The sequence below is a fragment of the Crinia signifera genome, chromosome 6, assembly GCF_055691185.1.
Source record: "Crinia signifera chromosome 6, ASM5569118v1, whole genome shotgun sequence".
NCBI lineage: Eukaryota > Metazoa > Chordata > Amphibia > Anura > Myobatrachidae > Crinia > Crinia signifera.
Window position 1 is genome coordinate 238,145,853 of NC_139222.1, and position 20,920 is coordinate 238,166,772.

Genomic DNA, 20,920 nt, shown 5'->3' on the forward strand with positions numbered 1-20,920 from the left:
CCTGCACCTTACTGAGCTGCCCGGAGCATCCTTAGAACACCTTGAGCAGAGCTCTATTACCTAGAGCCAGTGGCCCAGTCCGTTGGAGTGGTATGTGGTACTTTAGGCCGACAGTGTCAAGGTCAACATTCAAAAGGTTGACACAGGAAAAAGGTCAACATGCATTTAGGTCGACCTGGTGAAAAGGTAAATATGGTCAAAAGGTCAACATAGAAAAAGGTGGACATGATGTTTTCATGATTTTTTTTTAAAATAACGACTTGTTTAATTTTAATTTTATGGCCGGAAATTTTCCGGGCTCAGCTGCGCTGCCGCAGCGGGCTGTCCCGGAAAATTTCTGGGCATACCACTAATATAGAAAAGGTGAGCGCCAGTGGTGTCCACTGGTGCAGCACCTCTGGAGCACACACACCCTCCCCCCAGATCCCCCCAGTCGCCGCCACCCCCCCCCCGTCACCTTTGCTCCGACGATCGGTCAGCCGGAGCTCCCCTGCTATGACCCGCCAGCCGCCGTCACTCATTTTACAGTGACGTTGGCAGCAGGCTCGGGTATGGTCAGCGCGGCTCGGGGGGACTCGGGAGCGCTCAGGCACCCGAGTCCTCCCGAGCCGTGAACATCCCCCAGCCTGATGCCGATGTCATTGCTGAATGTGACAGGCGGCATAGGCTGGGGTGAGAGCAGCAGCAGGGAAGCTCCGGTGTACTAACGCCGAAGCGGAGGCGAGGGAGGGGGGGCGGCTTCCAGCTTTCTGTGGTGGGTTTTGCTGGGGCTGGGGTTAACATACTTTACTATCCCAGTGGCTATAGAACGGAAATACAATAGTGTTCCAAGCGCAGAGAGTGGGCGCGTACACTTATATGGTGTACATGCTGACATATGTCGACACCAAAAAACTCATGTCGACTTTTTCCTGTGCCAACCTTTTCCATGTCGACCTTTTCTGTGTATCGACCTTTTGACTTTTGACCTAGATTCTGTCGACCTAATGACCCATACCCCTTGGAGTTATGATATGGCATCAGGGGTCAGCACAGACGGCACTGCTGTCCTGTTACGCAGCTGATTTCACTAGTCTCCTGTAAGTCGCTGCTATCCTAAGCCAATAAATTCACTGACAATAACAATATCTCAGAAGCCAGTGATATCATTGGTTCCCCATGATTTGATAGGCTACATAAATAACTAGAAGAATAAACAAACAATACAGAAACTCTAATCAACCATTGCCATAAGAATAGGAAGGAAGCATAATAAAAAGAATATCATTAATATTTTGCAGTCTAGGTTGGGGATATAAAACCATTGACTTCACAAAAGACGAAGCCGCTCGAATGCCAGTGTAGAATAACTACATTTTACATTCTAGTGTAATGAAATCTTCTCTTTCTCAACAGCTGTGCAAATTCCACACTGACACCCGTATGAGATTCCCAGTCACAATAAACCATCACAAAGCATGAAAGAATTGGCCTGTCCACTTAGGCAGAATGTCACCTACGGTAACAATACATAATGTAACCCTGTCAGATTTCCACCCACAAACTTCACTTTAAATTGTCGAAGGAAGCATGCATGCTCCCAGGCCTCCTGCTATCACACACCGCCAATTCTTTAAGTGTACTCAACAGAATATGCTGAGTTTTTATATCGTGTTATTGTTTGTTGGGTTTTTTTTTATGCCCATTAAATTCACATTATTTACAGAGAGCAACTTCTGGCAGTGTTACCAAGAGGTTCTTCCAGCATTAAATTGTATAGAAACCTCCAGTCTTCGAAGAAGTGATCATTAAATAACGCGTCTAACTTTAATTATTTCAAACAAGCTTTATTTTACCCATTGTGCACAATAATGAGTAATTTAAACCATTAGGTGCCCTGGGTATACAGACAATTTCAGTCGAGTCTTTTATTTATTTCTTGCAAAAATAAATAAACCAGGATTAATGAGCTGCTGAAAAGAATTAAGTAGGCACCTTAATCGGCATGCGTAATTGTTGTTTAGTAAATTACTTGTCATGGTACGCATTGGGATAGATAATTTCAACGTTGCACTAGGAAAGTAAGACATACCGTTCGAGATTGTTCTCTATGTTTTTCAATTACAATGTTTAATGCTAAACTAATGTTTTATTTAGTTTGAAGCATAATTACAGAGTAAAATTCAATATTGCAAGGCTTGCTATATTTACATATGATAAGTACACTTGATACAATACAGAAAAATAAAGATATGAGGCTTCTGAGTGTCATGTAATGAAGTATACCTTACATCACACAATGAACGAAGGATAATTATTAGTCCTGATTTAGAAACCTATTCATTTAATGCAAAACATTGGATTCAATGATTGACAAATATCCGAGTTTAAATGAATATTCTCAATAATGTGAAAAGAAGTCTTTGTAGACAATATAATGAACATACTGTATTTTAATTATACAAGAAATAAATAATATACCGCTAAATGATTTTCATTCTACTAAAATATGTCATTTTCTATATTCTTATTCTGTTTTTGTTCATATCGAGTCATTTACTATGTAAAGAGAAGAAAATACCTAAATGAGTGTAAAAAGAAAATGCAAATGTATAGGATAATTATATAATCATTATAGAGAATTACAATGGAAGGCTTACCTACAGGCAATGCTTGAAATCTTGCGCTATGTAAGTGATCAACTCCTGCAGAGGGATGATACCTCTGCTAACGCCAAGGAAGGAGTTGTCCAGATCAGGTCAGAGCAGGAGAATTAACCATCCTGGAGATTCACAGCACATTTCTCTCTGCTCCTGCTGTCAAGAAGAATGGTGACTGGATGCTACCTTGTACATAACGAGTGCTAAACCCTTTCTTATAATGGGTCTTGACATTGACATTGTCATGTAAATTGGGAAAATGCAAACCGTAAATCTATTTAAATCAAGGCAATGGAGCAACTTCGACTACAGCTGATTTAAATGTGTTTATTTTGAAAATAAAGAAACCAAATAGCCAATCATAAAGTCTAATCTACAAACATAGACGAAAATCAAGTACATGTCAATAAATTGTAATAAACAGTTTTGTCATTGGTAATGGATTCTTACTTAGAAAAATATAAAACAGAAAAGCACTAATAAAAAAAAAGCTGGATTTTAAAATAAAGTGGGAGAAGGAATGATTAATTTTTATTTCAAAAACATAAAAGTAAGATAAAGTTATGAAAAAAAACGAAAGAAACAAATAAAACTTTGCTCCTTGGCTCAAATTCAGATTAGTATCCTGAGTTAATTCAATGCATATTCTTTTGTGTCCATGTCTTGTTTTACACGTGTTCTATGCTTTATGTGAAATATACTTGTAGGAGGTGGTAATTTATTTATTTATTTCCAGTTCCCATATCTCTTGGAAAACATTTATAAGTACAACGATTCCTAAAGGAAACCCCATTTGGTTATGGAATAAAAGACAACCTGACCTATTAACCTGCCTTTGGAGCCCTTTCACATACCCCCAAAAAGTACCCATGTCCTCCTGGCACCCTCTTGTTCGGAGCTAAAGATAAAACGCCCACTCATACTTCAGTGATTTATGATCCCTGCTCTTTTGCCATTCTCTGAAACATACAGCAAACGCCCAGTTCCCAGTGCCCACCAAAATGGTTTCTTACTCAGTGCTTGTTCGGACCTTTAATGTTTCTGCATGGTGATTAATAAACCTAGACAACCTTACACTTTTCCCAGTGTCAAAGAGTGGGTTTGTGTTGTTAGAAGTTAACTTGGAACGTTCCCCATATTAACTGTTCTTCAGAGAGAAGCTTTGATGTCCTCTATAAATACATATATATCTCATTCTTGCAAACTTTAAAAAAGAAATCTACTACAAAGGATGTTATATGGCCACCTGTTATACTTTACAATCAAATAATGAAAACAAACTATAATTGGTTAACAAAATCCTTGCATTAGTTTCATCTTATGGAACTCATACATCTATGGGCTGATTCTCCATTCTGCCAATGCTGATTGGTGATCAAATGCACAGATAGGCAGGCAAGGACACTATTCGCATATGTGATTAGTATCGCACAGGGCATACGAGCCACCCTTTGTGAAGCAGCCGGTGAGGGGGGTGGGGGTGAGTAGGTTTCCGCAGCTCTCCCTCACCTCCCGTGCCCGGTAACCTCCTGCTCAGATGGATTGCAGGGATTGCCGGGCTCCTCCTTCTCCATTCTGTACCCGGAAGGGGAATTTTCTGGAGCTAGGGTGGAGGGGTCACTGGTCTGGGCAGCACAGCTGGAGGCTGACAAGTCAACAGGAGAGGGATGGGAGGGTGCAGTGCGGGGCTGTGCAGGTTTACAAAAGGAAGCCCACATGCTTCTATGGCGTAAACCCCCCCCCCCCCCCAGCAAATCCCTGGCGGTGTGGCTTTAGTGAATATGAGAATGCGGTAAAAACCACGATAATGGGATTTTTAACGCATCTTCAGTTTAGCCCTAATTCACTGGGCAAGAGTTCCATATAGTAAAACATATTTTTAATAGGCAGAGGAGTGAAAATACATGATCTCTAAATCAATAGATGAGAATATGAATAGCTGAAGAAATTTGGAACGCACGATTTTGATGGGTCATGTGATTGATTGTGTGCATATCGCGTGCGCATCGTGAGCTATTTTGGGGCGATGCACGGTCCAGTGGGTCGAGTGGTCGCTTAACTTTACATATGGGCTGCATGTATGATCAGTAGGGATGGCTTGCGGTCGTGAGCAGATCGTATGTGTTTTACAGCCCAATACGATCGATCATTCGATCAGCCGCATGAACTGCATACGTCCGTGCAGGCTTGTCCACCTGTAGAAAGGCCCTGTAAATAATACTGTAGATTCTTGATGAGTAGCATTGATTAGTGTGTTTATACTGTATGTGTGGTGTGCATTATTCATTAAATTAATTTATCACATGTAAGCATGTTCCTATGTACGACACAATTAAATTAGAAATGTGCGAAAACAAAATTCACAGAAAAATTCTTGCTTGTATAAAAGGTGTTAAATGTAGGTGAAAAATGTGGAATCTGCCTGCACCCCGAATATAGACAACCTAATATTGGTTAGTTGTACAGAAGTCTGTTAGTGGCAATAATAAAAGTATTAAGGGTTCTCAAATTGTGTAACATGACTTATGTATGCATTTTTCACAAATAGTAAAAATTATAGAAAGCATGTCTGTGCAAAATAAATGCTATACTTAAATGAGGGTACATAAAAAAGGGGTATAAGTATTTATTTGTGTAGTTTAAAAACACATAAAAATAATGAAAGAAAAACACCTGCAACATCAGAAATGACATGTCATTATTGGGCAAAATAAAAATCTAAAAAAATTTTTTTATGGAGGCTGCTGGCTTATTGGGGTTAATAGAATAACCCCTGGTTAAGCAGTTACTGACAATCAATGATCCAGGTAATCAGATACCCCAAAATTGCCTAATTGATCATTAGGGAGGGTGTCCCAGGTGTTCTGAATAAAGAACTGGCATTTTTATCTAAAATAAGGCTTTTCACTAACTTCCCTCTTCTGGTACGGTGGTGAAAAAAAATTACGTTAAACCCAGTGGAGACTTCACTTCACCTGCAATTGAATTGGGTGATAACCATTTTTATGTAAAGTGAAAATGTATTATTCAAAAACTTGGTCAACACCTGTAATTGAATTCCCCCTCTAAATCTAGTATTTTTTTGGTATCCAAAAAAAATTCAAAAGAATGTTAACTGATTCATGTACAAAACAAGGCAAACTTTTCTTTCTGCAGTTAAAAAAATGTATAGTACGTACTGTATGTGTGAACACATAAAATATATTGTAGACTCGACTCCAAGATTGGAACACTTGAAATAAATATTCACAAAATCTCCTGGGTCCTGAAATGCATGAGATCACATTGTGATTTAATTTGTCACTTATGCTATGACCACACTAGAAATATATCTGCAGATCAACTGATCCATAGATATATCTACAGGTGGATCAGGCAGCATGTTCTCCATACACGCTGACCAATCCATTGGGAATGACATCACAACTGGGCGTGCATATTTGCATTTTCCCGCCCATTGTGCTGTCAATCACCAGCGGCTCCTGCAGTGGCTGTATGGGCAGTCTGTGGATCGCCAGTACACAGAGTACAATGCACCGATATATCTTTAGATATATCTGACATTGACTGTGATGCACAACCTATGCAATATATCTGTGAAGGAAGCAGTTCACAGATATTATCACTGTTACACACTGGCCAATGTTCCATCGGCGAATCGTCCGTTTTATCAAGTGGTGTTTACTCACCTTTAGAATTCTTTAAAGCTGTGCATGTGTTTGTACTACTTGTACACAGGCAACATGTGGTTCAGCTCATCAGTAATCACCACTATATGGAAGAGTTTTAAGCAGTTACGTTTCCTATATAATAAACAAAATAAGCATATTCATTGATTTTAGACAACATCCCAGGCTGAGTACAGGCCAATATACGGTAGTGTAGTAAATTCCAAAGATGCATGAAAATTAAAAGCAACTGTTACACTTCACAAATAAATTAACAAATAAGATTTATGTGCACACTATAGAACCAGCTGGGGAACAGAAATTACACTAATGGGTTACTGTGTCCAGTTGTGAAAAGAGTGGAAAGTTGGACAAACTCATCATTTTAAATAATCTATTTCATGTTTCCGGAGTACACTCTGGTATGAGACCCGTATGAGTATACAGGATCCCCCGATTTATTTTGATAATACACAACATTAATACATCCTGGGAACCCCTCGCTATGGGAATGCTTAGGTTGGGGACCTGGCCGACCATGCCATAACGTGTCACTTCTATTGGTATTTAAGTTTTCTCTTTGCTTTATTGTCTGTTTATTATACATATATATATATATATATATATTGTATATGTTTACATATGTATATATATATTATTTTTGTATGTTTATATGCTGTACCTTAGGCACAAAATGTTTGTATTCAGTTTTCTTCTATACGCTTCAATAAAAGAAATAAAAAAAAAATAATAATCTGTTTCAGAGGTTCTCAAACTTTTTTTACTCTGAGATCCCGTCAAACAATAAAAATTATTAGAGGACACCAGCAAGTTACTATAGAATGGCCGCCGCATGTGTGGTCAACAGAGGCACAAAACAAGTGAAGTGATCGCTTATGTGATGGGAATACAGTGGGTAATGGGGATGGAAGAGGGTGACGGGAATGGAAGAGGGAGGCAGTAGATGTTTAGATGAGTTGTTCTTTTTGCTCCTTGGATCACTGGCTGAGAGTCCAGAGGAGTCATTATCCTGATGGTCAGCAACATAGAGTCCCAACCCAACCCCATGCCGAGAGGGTCAAGACGCTGATATATTTGATAAATGCTACCTCGAAAGCTGATTGGTTGCTATGTTCATCTTCTCCAGTGGTCCACTTCTAACTCATTTTACTTTTGGGCCTCATTAATTGTAGGGCTTGGGACTGCCAAAATAGGCCCTTCTTTCTCAAAACCCTGGAATGCTTGGTAAGTCCTCCAGTGGCCCCACTACTCTATCTACATCACTTCAAGGGAAATGTGGATTTTGTTTGTGGCAAATAATATTCTATAGAATCCAGCCCTCTGCCCCCTTTCTGCCTTGCCCCCACGATTGGAGTCTGGCACCCCCCCAACCCCCCGATGGCAGCCCTGCATCAACCCCATTATTCCCAAAGACGTCTGAAATTCCTTGACGGGGCTACATGACAAGGTGGTTTGCAAAATGTTCACTTGTTTTTATGATTGTCGGATCCAAGCAAGCTGGATAAAAAGTAACTAACATTAATATTGGAACCATATATGGATGCCATATTTAACATATAAAACTAGCATAAATAAAAAGTGTAGCCTTTTATTTTTTACTTGAACACCAAATGCATAAATGTGACGGCACAGATTCTGTATGTATTTTATCATGCCACAAAACATTGCCAGAAAAAAATAATACAATACAAGATTGTAAAGGAATATGTATCCTGTGTTAGAGTGTCAGCACAGCAGCACATTCAGTCTCAAAGCATTTGCCACAATGTGTGCCTGTGTCATATTCTCAAAGCAATTACATTGCACGTGGCGATGACATCATGTTTCCTCATTATTTCATCAGGGAAGGGAACTATTCCTTTTCAAAATACTAGCGTAAAACATTACACAGGCTGGCTGTAGTGTAGGAGAAGGCTCTCCAGGACATTTATTGTGTATTACAATGACACTGCTGAAGTCACTCGCTGTCACTTGCCTGTCATCCACGTGCCGCACACCTCACATGAGGATTGTAATTGTGACACTACAATGCACCGCTTGCCTTTCAGCTAAAAAACCCTTTTGTGAAATTATGAAAGTTGACCTAGTATTTTCTTCCGGGAAGAAGTTATACCTCTTCTTTTCTTTATAACAAATTAATATTAAGTTGAAACGTGAATCCATTTTTCCTATAACCTTTTTACAGAATATTTCATATATGGATTGTTATAAAATGTTTTTAGGCCAAATGACAAGTTCTTTAGAAGCAGTTTGTAGTGATTTAATAATATATAATATATAATATTAAAAAAAAAAAAAATATATATATATATATATATATATATATATATATATATATATATTAGAGATGTGCAGGTTCTGATTTACTCTGATTTTAAAGCAGGATCTTATTGGCTATCCCAAATCACATTTACTATACGTTGGGTATGCTGAATCGCTGGGTTTATTTTTGGCCTATCCCTGTGGTTTTGCATTCCACTACTTTACTAAACCATAGCAAAAGTGCCCTTTTTCTCCCATTTACAAGCATATAAATTGCCACATGTATCAAGTGCTGATTTTTTTTTTTAATGGCACAACAATTCAGTGTAGCCCCTTGTAGTACTAATATTAGAAAGTTGTTTCAAAATGTGATGCTAAAGTGGTTCTTCTGCAGACTATAATCTCCCTGAGTGATTACTAGTTTTCAAAAGTAGGTAAGTATGAAATGAAGAGTTCCTTAATTGAGGAACTAATTCAAAGTTGATCGCTGATCAGAGAATTATCAAATTAAGGGATCATCGAATGGCTGAGAATGTGTATCATAAGCATTGCGCATGTGTTGTCCAAATAGCGACAGAAAAGCATATAGATCATAAACGCAAAGTGGATGAAGCTTGACTGACAGGAAGCCGGCATTTGAGGGTGGTAACTGTACATTTTTTGGAAGTGTCAGAAAAATCTCAGGCGTGCCTAGGCGTTTTGAGGGAGGGTCTGTGACATTAGCTTAGGCCTCGATCAGCCTGCCTCAATTGCTGAGTTGTGGAAAAGTCAGACTAAAGGTGTCCATATACTATGCAATTTGGGCCTGATTTCACCCGGCGGATTGGGCCTAGAAATCCAGTGAAATAGGCCCAAATTGCTTAGTGTATGACATCCGATCTGATCTGATCCTGTGCGCATTGGATCGGATTCGGAGGTCGGACGGTCTGCACATAGGATACATGTTATGTGCAGCTGTCAGTTGCTTAGCACCCACGATGCATCGCATCCGAATAGGATTTTTGAATAGGATTTTTGAATCCTTTTTAATAGGATTTTTTTCTATCTTACCGCCCCCTTCTGCAGCTCCCCGGGTTACATGGGATAAATCGCATCCAATTTATCACAGGTAAAAAAATTAGCACATCAAGTGAGCTCTCCCAGGGATCTGCCAGAGGAGCTCAAGGGAAGTCAGGCCTAAAGTATGGGGGCCCTTACTCACATTTGTACAGACTGTTAAAACCTTTTGATGTTTAGGAATTGCGTATGGATTTGCGAGTAGAAAGCAAATAGCGATCCATTCGCAATTCTATCGCAAATGTTCATTCTTCTTCAACTTTGAAGATCAGTGATCAGGTCTGAATCAGGCCTATATTATGGATAGGCAGCAGTTTGTTTAGTTTACATGAGGCTGTTACACAAAATGTGGCTGTGGAATTTTTATTAATTTATGTGGAACTAAATAATGTTGCAGTGGGTTTATATTCTTTATCATGAGAGTTATGTCAGGTATTATGTGTTAGTGGAGGCAAATAACTCTGTTTAGATGAGGCCAGTCACCAGCATTGGGAGGTATTTCCCCATCTATGACTGCCAGACTGGACTGTGATCAGCAGAGAGCTGGCTTTCTGTAGGAAGCCACTCCCTGCCTTACTGTGCAGCCCTAGCCAGCTTATATAGCCTGCAACCAATGCAGCCCAAAGAAACCAGGAGTTTGTGCCACTACTGAGCATGTGCTGATCCGGCACCTTTCAGTTGCTTTGTACAGGTGCTGGGTCTGGCTGGTGGCAGTTATATAGTGAAGGAGACTCAGCAGGTAAGGGCCAACACTGTACATGAATAAGGACTAGTTTTATTTTGTCAACACATTTTTTTTTTTTTTTAGAGAATACAAAAATACTTTGTGTCATGTTTGTACACATTAACATTTTTTATAAAATGTACCCACTGTCAAAGGAAATACTGTATAGATATAAATATAATAAATTAAATTTGAAGTGATGCTAGGTTAATTGTACTTCCTGCACTACTAAACACATCATACACCCAGAATCATCAAACACTGAGCAGATACAGTAGTAGCACAAATCAGGATTAACCTATCTCCCCTTCCTCCATTGTGTCTTTGACCTGAGCAGTGAGCCCCACTAATGTAGAAAGATACAAATTAGCGACATAGTTAAAGGAGAGTTTTTAAAAAACCTTATTTTCCAAGATGAACAGTTACCTCAATGATATTCTAACCTTGGCGATGTGTGCACACCTCAATGCAACACCTACTGGGCAGAATTATGTTAAATTCTCCCTCTACATTTCACATAAACCTTTGGGCAAATGGCTTCAAGTCACTTGCATCAGTTTCTAAAGGAAGCTGCGGGCAGGTCCAAAAACACTGAAGGTATAAATTACAACAAGGTGGCTGGTGGGGACCAGACCGGTCATTTACAAATGCAGATAGTAGGTGGAGGCCCAATTAACTAGGGTCTGTACTACAAAAAAAATCTTACCCCAAGCTTGCACTATGGTAGCATTGGTATGAATTCCTACTTCTGACCAATGTTAGACTTAAGCATGAAGGGTCCACTGGGGGAATGCCGTGGTAGGGGGCCCAGGTTTAGGGGGTGTGGTCAGTCTCCGAAGGGGGTGTAGTCAGCTTCCATAGAGGCTTGGCTAACCAATAGAGAGTGCATGGTCAGGGCCCCTTGAAATATATATGTACCAGAATAATGCAAAATGCACTGTATACGATAGTCCTGTGCAGTATAGCGTAACATATGTATAATGTATAATTCAAGTGCACAGTCTGGAACCTGATTCCTAGAGGAGGAGGTAGGCCGCCAGGCATTGGGGCCCAGCAGGGATTTCCCTTATACTTCTATAGGACAGTTCTAGCCTGCTTGTGTTATATTACTATACACAACATATGTTTATTGTTATAGGCATGTCTTACATTTCTTCCTGTTTCATGACAAAGTGGAATATTTAATGTCGGCCTCTATTTCCGCCGGAGGAAATAACGGCCAATGTCTATCCAATGCTGCCGTTTCCAACAGCATTGAAGGCAGATTCCGTCAAAACAGATCCAACTTTAAAACAAGTTGGATCTGTTTTGTCGGAAACGGCCACGGATTGTCGAATTCGTGGACGTTTTTCGACAATCTGAGGCCGTTTCTACTGGCAAGCCCACTTTCTGACACTCGACAGCTGGAACATTAATTTCCGGATGTTGAGTTTCAGTCGAGCTGGGCCAAAATGATCCGGGATTCTGACTGTTGAGACATTCCGACAATCAGAATCCCATACTGAATACTCACCAAAACAGCAAAATGACTTTTTGGGGGACATATTCTTCAGTATTTCCTATGTAGAGCACATAAATGGTTAGATGTTTTATTTTATTTTGCAGCCTTTATATCATTTGTTACTTTTTGTGGTTTGCAGAGATATAATTACAGGCTGAACTGACTCAATTACAAGCACTGGAAGTATAAGTATTTAAAAATGTTTGTCCCTCTCCGATCTTCATTAGGGTCTGATTACCTCTGCCATTAGTTTACGGCTTTTCTACTAATAGAGACGAGCGCCTTTCACCTAATGGACAAAAAGTTCAAAATAATATCTTGATTATCTCATTAATAATCATTTAGAAATCATTTTTCTTCATTGTGTGAATAAATCCATCAAATGCCTCTCAAAATGTGAATTAAATGAAATTACATTCCAGGTCTACAACCACTGGGAATAAACATTTTTGTAGAAATATGTTAAATCAGAGAAGGAAAGTACAGTTTTCTTCTAATTATGTGCATAATACAGCCTGATGGATAATTTACAGAATATGTTGGGCAATTGGCTTTTTGTGTAGAACATGGAAAGTTTTTTTGCATTTCCAAGTATCCGTCTAAATGCATTGTCCAAGCAATAAAGCAATGCCTTTACAATCAGTACAGATTTGCTAGTAAAATATATTATAGTCAGTGATGGCTCCAGAGGAGGGGATGCAGCACAGTCCAAAATTCAAATAGGGGAGCAACTGCAACTGCCAGTGAGTCAGATTGGAATGTCAGTTGGTGACAGTTGCTGTGGCTCCCCTATTTGAATTTTCAACTGTGCTGCAGCCCCGCCTCTCACGCCTCCCCTGATTATAGTTGATGGCATTTAACAAGATTGCGATACCTCCATACTTACTGAATGAGCCACTGGTACTGACAGTTTGGTGTTCCCATTGTGAAATAACACAGCTTTTAAATTAGAGACGTTCAGTTCAAATTTACTAAATAAGCTCATACACGGTGTGTTTTGGGCTTGCAATGCAATGCGTGCTACCGCACACATCACACCACAAAAAGTCCAAAAAGAATGCACAGCCCATACTTTTTGTACTAGTGCAAAACAAGTGCTGCTGTAGCACATCGCATGCAGTTTGAACTAGATGCGATGCAATCTAGTACAAAACTCATGGAGCACATCGCTCCATGTATGGGCACCTTAAGACCTCAAAATTGACATTTTATCGTACTTGCCTAATTGTGAAAACTAGTTTCAGGGACATTACAGTTGGTAGTAGAATTTTGCACAGCACCCCTTTGCAGGGTGTGTCATCTCCACCCAAAGGGCGTGTTTAGTTCCATATATGGAGAGATTGTGAAAAGCGATTGTGAACGTGGCACCTAGAAGCGTGCGTGTGTACTGCTACATATGAGAGGAATCTTGTAAAATTACTTATATACAAATGTAGATGAGCCCCAAAGCCGTTAGTAAGAGCTACTATACTTGGTAAAGTGAGAAAGTGGACACTAGGGGTGAGATTTAATAGGATGAGAGATCCAGAAAGTGAGAGATTTTGTGAGAAATCTCCAGGTTTTTTTAAAGCGGCAATCATTCACACTGCAAAACCAGTTTGATTTTGCAGTGTAAATGATTGCCGCTTTAAAAAAACTGGATATTTCTCACAAAATCTCTCACTTTCTGAATCTCTCATCCTATTAAATCTCACCCTCTGTGTCCTGAGAAGGCGCCTAGGGAGGAGCTGAGGTGCGTAGCTGCGGTTTAGTAATTTGGGATGTCAAAACCCAAACAGAAAGCAAGTTACAAGAAAGGGATATAAAACTGCGCTGTATCTAAACACATGCAACAGGTGTAACAATAAAATTGTAGAATTTTATTAAAACATATTTAAAAAATATTTTTGTAATAAGACTTATTATATATATGAATACTTGTGGTAGCAATAATTTGGATTTTTTTTACTTTAATTAATTTAATTTGTTTTTAATGCACAGCTTGTATAACGCTGCGTGGAGGCCGAACAATCACACATCCACCTTCTGACAGTATATTATGGGTGCAGTACACACAAAGAATGAAAAAAAAGAGAAAAATTTATTTGGATTTTTTTACTTTAATTATTTTTAATTTGCAGCTTGTATAACGCTGCGTGGACGCAGATCAATCACACACACAGAACTTGTGGTGTATAATTTTGGGGTGCAGTATACAGCAAAAAATAATGAACAGCAAAATTTATTTTTTTTTATGGACGGGCCTTGGATAACATTGGCCCTTATTCTGATCGGTGCGGATATTCCCGCATTCTTACGGAGCGGTCCGCACGCCACGGTGTTCTGCCGCGTGCGGCCATCGCCCGTAGAAACGCCCACGTGTCCTCCGCATTCGGACGGACTCACTCTTTAAGAACAGGGCGTGTTTACGGACGACATACAAACCATGCGTGTGCGGGAGAAACACTCAGATTCTGCACGGTATTACAGAGTATTACAGAGTATGCTCGGGAATACCGCATCCGAACGGGAGCCAAGCGGTGCTACCGCCCGTAAGCGGAGTATTTACGCCAAACAACCCACTATTATGTATCTTCTGCAATACATCACATGACCCACTTATTCAATTACCTATCCTCATAAAAAACTGCTTATTTTGAATTGGAATCAATTAGATGCCAATATATCCTTACAAGCATGCCTAACACATGCATTGCACACATTAACCCTTACAGCAATTTAAGTGCAATGGTTTGTATTAGACCCTGTGTAAAAGATTATAAACAATCTACACATATACTGTTTAATGTGCAAATAAAACCAACAACTGTGAACTTGCATAAAACATTTATTAGAATCAAAAATTAACATTTAACTAAAAAAATATACAATAATAAATTAGATTAGGAGATCTCGCAGGTCCTGCAGATCGGCTAGTAATAGCCTCAAATGGTGCTCCGCCCGCAGGAGGGCCCCACGAACCCCCTCATCTGCCGGTGTGGTGTCATCTGTGGGCATGTCAAAGGGGCAAAAATTAGTCATGATATTCATGCATACATTTCACATACTGCTACATAAATTGCACAAATGCTAGGTGACATGTGTGTGTATATATATATATATATATATATATATATATATATATATCTATGTAGAGAGATAGAGACACACATAGATAAATAGATATGACACATACATATATACATACATGCAAACTTATTTACTACATACTGTGTTTTTTTCCCTCTACCCTTTACTCTGCAGAAGACATAACAGTCATAGTGTTTCTTCTCAGTCACAACCCACCCATGACTAACCAATGACAAGCATGTCATGGCCTCCGTCAATAAGAACTTGTCACAATCTCCTCAGTCTAAGTTCAGTGATGGTTCGTGGCATGGGAGTTATGCAAATGTCAGGAATGCACAGTACACATCCTCAAAATCATAATTCTGTCTAAACCAACCTACAATTCTGTGAGGGCAAAAAAACAATCTGAACTACAGGGGGTGTTTAGGTAGAGGAGGCTCCTGGGACACTGGCAACTTGTGACTCCATTCCAAGGTAGGCCGGGCCATACTCCATTTATAGCATACATCCTATAGTTTATAAATAACATTCACCAACAATATAGATTCCACTATTTGATGGGTCATAATCAACGCTTGCAGCAGGTGAATTTAATCCACAAATGATCCACTCATCCCTTTACTCCAGGATCCTGTTTAACTACAACGGTTATGTGGCAGTCAAAATGGAGCTCAAAGCCATCCCACAAACCTGTGTAATTGAGAGGTGTCCTGGATGAAAGGGATGCCTTGGACACCCCATCTAACCCGTACCTGTATCTGTAGCTACCCACTTTGGGGTCTGTATTAATAGTATTGTACCAAATTTTTTTATCGCCAGTGCTACATAACAAATACCAGTACAACTACTTCATGAATGATGCATTATGTAAACATACCGATCAGATGGGACTCCGGGGCCTGACACGCCTCCTCCCCCTCGGAATCGGACACCTCTGGGGCAACCGTGGCCTCCTCAGCCCCCTCCTCCGCCAGCTCCTCCGCCACCATCACCTCGTCCACCTCCTCCGCCACAACCAACTCCTCCACCACCACCACCTCCTCCTCCACCTCCTCCTCCACCACCACCACCTCCTCCTCCACCTCCTCCTCCGCCACCAACACCTCCTCCTCTGCCACCAACTCCTCTTCCACCTCCTCCACCACCACCTCCTCAGGCACCTCCTCCTCCTCCACCACCTCCTCCACCATCTCCTCCACCATCTCCTCCACCATCTCCTCCACTTGCTCCTCCAACATTTCCTCCTCCTCCTCCACTTGGTCCTCCTCCACCCTTGCCGCCACCTCCTCCTCCTCAGGCTCTTGCCCCTCCTCCTCGGCCAGGGCTGCCTCGGCCTCTTCACGTGCCTGTCGGGCTCGGGCTCGTGCTGTGTGGTAGAAAAAAAAATCATGGTCAATGTCGGGTCATTGGGGCACATGTATTAATCCATAACAAGACATACATGGAAGGGTGATAATGATGGCAAACGATGCTGGAAAGTAGCTCCTTACTGTTAATGGACTCCAAAATGTGACATTTAAAATATTATGTGATTGTTAGTAATTTGTTCAAACATTACAACCCTGGCATTTATCAATGTGTAACACATATTAGATCTGGCACATTGTATGCATCAGAATCATCAATGCTATGTCATTACATATAAAAGCCACATGACTGCATGTTAACCAGGAAGAAGCACACATAACAGTCTATGGACTTTTAAACCCATGGACACCCACTTATCATGAGACACATTTTATTGTTTCTATATGCTATGTTGTAAGTGCGAAATTTCATAGCTAAAATACTCACAATCAGCTATTTCGCCCCTAATTTGCTGTAACAGCTGGGGCTGGCGCCTGCGGAGGTCCGACCACCGCCTCTCGAGCTGCCCGATGGTCCTCCGCACCCGAGTGCGGGCGTAAATCCTGCGCCCTGCCGCAGCATAGGCCCGGCGTTTATGTCGGTTGCTGATAAAGGGCCCAGCACGGCCCAGCCTTGTCTCCATGACGGAGACAAGAACCCTCAGCTCCGCAGGAGAAAACGGGTCTGCCCTTCGTGTCTCCGCCATGTTAACAATGGCATCAATCAACCAATCAGGTGGTGGCATTGGTTTATCACAGTTATTTGTGTTAATAACTTTATTGTTCATCTTTACATGAGCAGCGTCTCTGCGCCAACACAAATGGTGACAAATTCGCATGCCTTCAAAACAGTAGTGCTGATGTATGGCAATGAACAAATCTGATATATATAAAACACAGTGTGTATGCACTTAGCAAATCCAATGACGCCTCGCTCCGCCAAGCAACGCGTGCTATAGCTTAGCAACGCATAGCTGTACTTAGCATTACTTACTCTATGCATCTATGTGTATGCGTACATTTATGTTTAAAAGACACATACACATACTTGCAGGTATCCTGAGTCCAGCATTATACACCAGCGCTGGCTGCCTGGCTGCCTGCCTGGGTGCCTGCCTGCCTGCCTGCCTGCCTGCCTGCTCCTTGAAATGTTTAAACATGTTAATAAATTCAAATATCATATATATATATATATCTGCAAACAAATCATACATCAACACAGGAAAAAATCCCCAACACATTAGAGAATAAATCAATGTACTCACCAGTCATCAGGGATAGTATCAACTACAATAATGAAGATATAACAAACACATAAGATCCCTTGTAGAAGGTATAATAATGAGCACCTATATTGTACTTCCCCCAAAACTAAGCACATATGATAAATATCTACTATTTCTTTGCCATTAGGAGGGCAGGCTGGATAATTGTCGTTTTGTAACACTGACAACTACCACACTGTACTTATTTGAAGGGGTGATTTTTACAACAATTGGTGTGTTCTGGTCAACTAGATAAAATGTACCTGAAGTATCTTTGCGCCACAGAGTCCCGCAGCTGGTATCCCCTCCGGCATTCAGGGGCGCGGGATGGGCGCATGGGCGGATCTTGCGGCTCAGATGGTACCTCCCACTCATCAAAGGGTATCTCACGCCGCACAGCAATGTTGTGGAAAAATATACACAGGCCCACGATCCTCGACACCATTTGAGGCGCATACTGTAAGTCACCACCAGTGCGGTGGAGCACTCTAAATCTACCCTTTAAAAGGCCAATTGAGCGCTCCACCACTTGCCTGGTGGCAACATGCGCCACATTGAATGCCTCCTGTGGGCCCGGTGCTGGGTAGCTGTACGGCGTAAGTAGCCAGGGCGTACATGGGTAACCGGAGTCACCCAGAACCCACGCATCACGGCCTTCCAGCTCTTGTAGTCTTTGCCATATCCCGGTTTGTCGGATGACATGAGAGTCATGGGCACTTCCGGGAAACTTCGAGTTGAAGGCGAGAATCTCCATGGATGGGCCACATACCACCATCACGTTCAGTGAGTGGAACAATTTGCGGTTCCTATATATCTTCTCACTTCGAGATGGAGGCACAAATGGTACATGGGTGCCATCCACAGCCCCTATCACATTAGGGAAGCCAGCAATTTGATGGAAGGCCTGCTGGCTTCTGCGCAGGGTCTCGGTGGCAAATGTCATGGCCATGAAGTGCCCCTTGCGCCTGAACATGGCCGACGTCACACGCCTCAGGATTCGGCAGAAGGCCGGCTGAGATATTCCAGCAAGTACTGCCACTACTTGTTGGAATGATCCTGAGGCGCAGAAATGCAACACCGCCAGCAGCTGTGTGTGAGGCGGAATTGCTGTCGTGATCCCATGTAGAGGTTCCAGATCACTCTCAATTAACGAGAGCAGATCCAGAATTACATGTGGCGGTAACCGGTACCTAGTAAGTACCTCATCATCGGGCATAGCAAACAGAGTCACCCGTGTGCGATAGATTCTAGCACGTCCTGGCCTCCTTGGGCGACGAGTGGGGAGAGCCGCAAGTGCCCTTAGCCTCCTTTCCATGTCCCGCAGCATTGCTTCAGCAACCTATAAAGAAATGAACATAAATACTGATGCACCTATGCACATAATGGCCATATCCCACTACAAATAGATTTGTAGGCTTCAATACGTACAATAGATGGACGCCCCGTAAAATCCCGAAGATCCATTTGACTCTATAATGATGTAACAATAATATGAACTCAATACACACCGTCCTAAACACACAGATGCTTACAACATCGAACTACTAAACACTACTTGAGTATCAAAGGTGTCTGCATTTGTTGCCGACATCATGTACTATGAGACATTCCAGCTATTGCTGGGACATGTTGTCCTGCAATAGATGAACACACACAGGTTTCAGACCTGTGAGTGAAATAGTGAACATGTGACATGTTGCAATAATGCTACAAAGACTTTGCTGGCCCAACAATCTGTAGTCAGTGAGGCAATGGTGCATACATTCATACACTTACATTGTTAATGGATAACATATCTACAAGGACCATGGAAGAGCTTACCTTAGACCCTGACAAGTCCAGATCTGGAGACAAATGATTCTAGCAGCAATTCACTATTTATAGGCCTGTCACATGTGTGGTCTATAACAGTAGTGATGAGTATTGCATGACTTGTGGCCTGGATTTTCTAAGGGATTGGGCTACTTTTAGCTTGCAATCAAACGCCACAATACCACAGTAGTCATGAACCAAATGTCATGTCATGCTAGCAAATAGCATGTGTATTGTGCGATAGTCACAGGTGTAGCAGAAGATTCTATGCAATGTTAGAATTGGTGACCAGTATTTCATGTCGAAGTTTCGCCAGGTTTTACACAATGGAATTTCCGCCACCGTATGCGGCGCGAAAAAACAGCGACGTACGCTCGTGCACGGAACGCAGCTGCCGCTGATGTCCGCCAAACAGGATACACAAACAGTATATAAAGGTGTATTAGAAGGTGACAATGTTGTTGCTAACATGTCTGGATCACAACCAGAGGTGGACCCAGACCTGCAGCAACTATTTGACCAGATGGACTCCAGCACCACCTATGTGCCACTGCACATGCAGCCAGTGGGTAATGAGGAGGCTGCTGGCCCTTCTACAGCAGGGCAACCTGCACCTGACCATTCTACAGCAGGGCAACCTACACCTGGCCCTTCTGCAGCAGGCCAACCTGCAGCTGGCTCATATGCACCATCAGCAGAATCTTTTGGAACACAACCGGGGACTTCACAAGATAGTACCATGGCCAGCACTTCAAGTGCAGCGACACGTGCCAGGGGGCGTGGCCATGGACGTGGCAAGGGGAGAGCGAGGGCAACAGAGGAACCAACTACAAGAAATAAGGCATATGAAGCACAGGAGCTTGCCATCCTGGTTCCCCGAGCACGTGATTGGATTGAGTGTCCATCGGAGAAGCTGACACACACACGCAGATGGAAGATTTGGGAACAGATAACGGCAGAGATTAATGAAGTAGCGCCACAAGTTCGTGAGACGGACCATGTGAAGAAGAGGCAAGTTGTTTTGTGATACATGTGCCCAGTAATAGACAAGTAATGATTGAATTCATGCTTAGATGGATTTTGCAAATGGCCCGTGAGGTTGTTACGATACACAGACATTATTGCCATGTTATTTAGTTGAGAGTTAGAGTATGGTGATTGTGAATGTGTATTGTAACGGTTGATATCATAGTTGCATGTAATGTTATCCTTTGGACATTAAGCACATGTCGTAATATGTAGCACAGAGCAATGGCTGCAACAGCAAACATCTGGAGTGACATGTATTAATATGTCAACTTACATTGCAGGTGGCAGGACTTCAAAACCAACCTGAAGAGGAAGATGACCAAGCGGTGGGAACACAGCCAGACATCTGGGGCCGGGCCCATGCCATCAGGGCTAGAGCTCACCCCCCTGGAGTTGCTGGCCGAGAGCTGTATATCAGTTGAGGAGGTCAGGGGGGTGAGCACGATGGATAGCGAGGCCCCAGCTGAAGTGTTTGCGTCTTTTCTGGAAGGTAAATATTGGTCATGCCATAAGCTTGTGCAAGTAATT